A 5564-nucleotide genomic window follows, 5' to 3' on the forward strand; every position below is an offset into this window, starting at 1 on the left:
CATCAACACCTCCTCCCTCCGGTGGTTTATAAAATAGTTCCTGTTATTCGCCCATCACCCACCTCATCTTTGATCGGACCCTACCCTGGATTCCCGAAGGAACACTACCCTAGGCTCCTTTCCAGTATATCCCCCACCCCCCGCCCCGCCCCCACTCGAAGCAACCATGAGACTCACTCTCCTTTGGTTTCCGCATCTCCCAGACACTCCCATCTGTTACACTCTGTCACTCATGCTATTCATTAAACTAAACTCTGCTTTCACTCTCTCTGGCATGCATTTGATTTCTATCCTGCGCGGAGCCAAGGACTCTCTTGGCTGGGTCTGCGGCGCCCCCCCCCCCCCCGCCCCCGCCCCCGCCCCACTCTGGGTTCTTAGTCCCGGCCTGCCTGCGTCAGGACCACAGCCATCGCTTTCCCATGGTTGCTTGCTCCTTTGGGTAAAGGTGGGTGTTTTTGGATCCCTGCCTTGCCTCCTCCTGGCACAGCTCCTGGAACTTCATAAATGCTCAGTAGGCAAATAGCTACCCTCCTGCTGTGAAGAAAACCACAAGTGTCTTTCGGTGTCTCCCAGCACGTCTGGGCCCACAGTGAATGCTTTTTGAACAGATGCACCGGGGAAGACCCCTTTGATGGGGAGCAGAAGCCCATCCCCCCTTTCCTACTAGCAAAGACCTCGGCATTTCAGCCTGCTGCCCACCACCTTCCCAGCTTCGACACCCTCCCCTCCCCAGCGCTGCCACTTTGCATCTATGACACTTAATCCCTCCGCATTTTTTTCTGCATCGAGACAATGGGGACAGTGATAATCAGTCCCCCCGCGCTGTGTGAGGCACAAAGGAGGCTCCGAATATGAAAAGGTTTGGAGATGATTTCCCCCTGTCCTTCAGTTCTTAACCCACGGGAGGCCCACCGTTGTGAGGGGGTGCAGCCACTTCCTTTCCCAAGGGGGTAAATCCAGCTGGAAGAAAGAGAGCAGAGAACATCACCAAAACACCGTCTGAAAGTCACATGCGCCTGTCACAATGCAGAGCCCTCCACAAGAAGCACATTAGAGAAGGGTCTGGAAGCAGAGCCATGGCCCCTGGTGGCACATCCCCCTGGGGGGCTTTGATCTGGAGACCCATCCTCCAGGGCGCGTGTTAGCTTGTCACATGTAACCTGCCGGCTCTGTGTTTCTCGGCCTGAAGTCTGGCGGGGTTGGGGAAGGCGTGGGAGTTTTGTGGGTCAGTGCTGGCCTTTGGATCTGTGGCTATACTCTTCTTTCTCCTTCTGAGGGCCAGCTGCTGCCCACCGACTACAGGAAACGGGGCAGGAGCTGATGGAACCGAATGGAACCCTGTAAGACTGGGGTGGGAGTGGCTCTCTTGGGCTCCCAGACTTTATTCCCTGTCTTCAACCCAGTCCTCGGTTGATGCACGTACCGAAACTATCAAATGCCATTATGACTCACCAGTAAAATCACTGTGTCCACAGCACCATTTACTCAGAGCCAGGAAGGGGACATGGTCCCGGGGGAGGCATGTGCCCAGAGGGAGTCAGGTTGGATGATCCTGCTACATCCCTTTTCCTGGATTTTCTGGAGGTGCCTGGACATTGCTGGGAGGTGGGAGAGGCCTCCACTCTAGAGGACACGTTTGTTTTTTGTGATTAGTCAAAGGGGGACTGATTCCAGGGTATTTGTCCCATTGGCACACAATTCGAACTTACAGCAGCATCCATGGCTGACTTTTAGAGGCCCCGGTCAGGCTCCTTGAAGACTCTCCCTTGAGCCTTAAAATGAAGCCCGTAATTCCTGATGGCCCTATAGCTTTGCCACCTCATCAGGGTCCTAAGAAAATGACTGCGGGTGAGCCCCACCCTGGGAAGGCCCTGCCAGACACGTAGCGATAGTACCCTGTCCCTCCAGACACCCGTGTGCTCAAGTCAGGCATCAGAGAACACATCAGAGCACTCCATGGAACTCTTGGCGAGCGTGGGAAAGGCAGAAAAGGAAATTGTGTCCGGTTCCAGGAAACAGAGGTTGTGTTCGACAACAGCCAGAGGGAAAGCGCACTGAAGAGGCTGTGTTGCCCAAGACAGAGCCACGGCGCCCCTCCCCGCGGCTCTGTCCTGTGACATTTTCTTCATACGCCTCGTCCATACTCCAGCAACCCTCTTTATGCCATCGTGGTTGTGCGTTCCCAGGCTCTCACTATGCATCCCCTGCCTCCCACTGCCTGTCCTGTCCTGGCCTCAGTTCAGGCTGTCGCCTCTTTCCCCGTCAGGCTTCTCATCTCTCCATGTACTCGGGGTGGAATTTCAAGAAAGGCATTTGAGGGCTCTGGCTGCACCTTGCTGATCGCTCAGATACACGCACAAGGCCAGTTATGGGCCCTGGGCCCTGCAGCCCCCAAGTGCCTATCTGCGTGGGGGTTATCCTGGTGTTTGCTTTCACCCCCTTCTGCTGGGCCAGCTCGGAACCAAATGGCTTTTGGGTCCAGGTCTGCGGCAGGCTCTCTGAGGTCTCGCGTTCCTTGCTGGGGGGACAGTAAGGGAGGCTGTGAGCCATGCAGGGGGAGGGATCAGAAAAAGGAAGCAGGGACTGGGGTCGGGCAGGGTATCTCTGCAGGTTTCACCAGTTGGGAAGCCCCTGAGAGGGAATCTCAAGCCCCTCCCCCTCCACACCGCGGGGGGCCTTCTAGAAGGCAGCATGGTGAGGGCATGATCTTTGGTTCTGGCAGCCCAGGGCTGGGGCCTGCCTGGCAGAACTCCTGTCCCCTGCCGGCCCCGCAAGCAGCTTTGGTGATGCCAGATGCACTGTGCAGCTCCTGTGACCCGGGGTCTGGGTGGGGGTGGGTGGGAGTGACCAACCCCTAGTAGGTGCTCAGCAAACTTGTGGCATTTGAGAGGCAGTGTGAAATCGGGGGACATAATCGAGTTTTTGGAGTAGGAAAGACCTGGGTGGGGTCCCCGATACATCTACTTAGTTTTCCTGCTCTGAAAAAGGGGCTCTAATAATACCTAGCTACACAAGAGGAGGGTGCTTCTGGCAGTGAGGACCGCCCCGTAGATAGAGGCCACAGTTGTGTCTGGACGAATGTGTTCCCTCTCTAAACATGACTTCCGCTTTGTGCCAGGCACTGACACAAGGTCAAGGCTGGGGCATGGAGAGACAGTTCAGGACCACCATGCACAGAGCCGCCCAGGCTGCCCCACTGGACTGACCAATCACCAGTGGGGAAGGGTCCCAGGTGTCCCGCCATGGTCCCCCAGGCACAAACATGTGGGTTTCAGGATACACCATCCTGGAGGGGGAGGGTGCAGAGAAAGGAGTTTCTCTGTTTAGCCTTTTGCCTACGCAAGTGTCCATCACACCACCTTCCCCCATCCCACGCCCGCCAGGATTTCATGTCCTGAGACTAGGACTGGTGTGTCTGCTTACGTAACAGATGGCAGTCACTGCTGCCATCTGGCACTCAAGCTGGCAAAGCAGCGAGGGAGCCCAGAACCTCAAGACGCACCAAAGACACTCTACCCGTGCCCGGGTGCTATGATCCAGAGCTGGAGAGCTGAGCTTCGCCTCTCCGTCATGGTCAGCTTCCTGTGTCATCTTGGCCAGCGGGAGTATGTGAGGATTTCGTCACACACTAATCTAGGTGCCGCTGTGAAGGCATTTTGCAGATTCAGTCAACATCTACAAGCAGGTGACTTCAAGGAAAGGAGAGTACCTTCAATAATGTGGGTGGGCCTCATCCAACCAGTTGAAGGCCTTAAGAGCAAAGACTGAGGTCTCAGAGCAGAAGAAAGGTGGTCACAAGACCATCATATCAACTCCTGCCTGAGTTTCTGGCCAGTTGGCCTGCCCCATGGATTTTAGACTTGCTGGCCCTATAATAGGGTGAGCCAGTTCCTTAAAATAAATCTGTATAAATAGATACAGAGAGAAAAGAGATATATAAATACACAAAGATATATAAATACAAATAAGCTATTGGCTCTGTTTCTCTGGAGAACCTGGCCAATACACGCCCCCGTCCAGCTACCTGATCCCCTGAGGGCAGCACCCAGGCTGCCGGCAGAGAGCTGAAATCCCTGTGGCCTTGGGTTCAACTGGCCTTGACTCCTCATTTCAGTACTGCTCTAACCCCTCATCAGAAGAAATGGATTTGAGTAGCCATCCCAGGGTGGGAGGGGTTTGTAAAAGCCTAGCATACCTTTCTGCAACCATGGACCCAGGGGTCAGCAGTATAGGTTTGGGGGTTGGCAAACCATCGATCATGGGCAGATCCAGCCTGCTGCTCTTTTGTATGAATAAAGTTTTATTGGAACATAGCCATGCTCATGCATTTGTGTGTATCCATTCACAGCGTTGCCTGTGGCTGCCTTGCCCTGCAGTGGCAGAGCTGAGCTGCTGGGCCAGCAAGGGGAGGACTTTTGAAGCTTAGACGAAACGGAACTTTTTGGGCTTGATTCCCTAAAACCATCCCCAGAGAGAGGTTCGCCAGCTACTTGGGGCCTGAGTGGGGGAGGAAAGTGAGTTCTCAGGAAGATCTGATGAAGCAATTCTCATACCTAGGGCAAGGGGCTTATTAAACATGCAGATTCCCCAGACCCACCCTTAGAGATTCTGAGTCACAGGCCCGAGTGGAGCTCAGAAACCTGGGTTTTCTCCCTAGAGGATCCTGATGCTGGGAATCCCAGGCCCATGCTGTGGGAAACCTTGGATTAGGGTGTTTCTCCCGTCCAGGCTGCAGAAGCCAGTCCCTCAGTGGTGCCTGGGCAGGGAGCACCCCCCAGGGACACCAGGCCCTTAAGAGCATCCCATATTGGGGCCCCTGGGTGGCTGAGTCAGTTAGGCGTCTGACTTCGGCTCAGGTCATGATCTCAGGGTTCAAGCCCCGCGTTGGGCTCTCTGCTGTCACACAGAGCCCACTTCAGATCTTCTGTCTGCCTCTCTCTGCCCCTCCCCAGCTCATGCTCTCTCTCTCTCTCTCTCTTTCTCAAAAATAATAAAATAAGCATTAAAAAAAAAAAGGGGCATCCCATGTCTGTGGTTACCCCGGCCCCCAGGAGAGTCTGGACCTGGCTTGGCTTCAGGATGTGGAGTCCCCTAGAGCTGTTACACAGCCTTGGTCTGTATTATGATCAGCCAGGCCTAGCAGGGCCTGGTCCTGCTCCAGTGGCTGGAGCTGCCACAGAGATAAGAGACGTCTTTCCTGGTGTTAAGCCAGGCCACTCCCTGGCCAATTCATGCCCTTTCCCATGATGGCATCTGAGCCTGCTTAGATGGTGGCGCTTTGTTCCTTTCCATCCTGCTGAAGCTGGCGTCTGCTGTTCTCTACACGTGGCCACCCAGACCCTGGATGAGGGCCAGCCTGCGGTGACGAGCCTTGTGATCTCTTTGGGACCTCAGCTACCCCAACCCTAAAATGGAGAGGGAGCTCAAAATATGACATTCCCACCAAGAGGCCTAGTTAAAGGGTCACGATGAGGTCCAGGTGAGGACAGAGACTCTGTCTCGTTTCCCGCTGAGCTCAGAGCAAATGCTCTAAGATGTGGCTGAGGAAATGCTAGGCTTCCGGT

This window comes from Neofelis nebulosa, chromosome 2 (genome assembly GCF_028018385.1).
Source record: "Neofelis nebulosa isolate mNeoNeb1 chromosome 2, mNeoNeb1.pri, whole genome shotgun sequence".
NCBI classification, from domain to species: domain Eukaryota; kingdom Metazoa; phylum Chordata; class Mammalia; order Carnivora; family Felidae; genus Neofelis; species Neofelis nebulosa.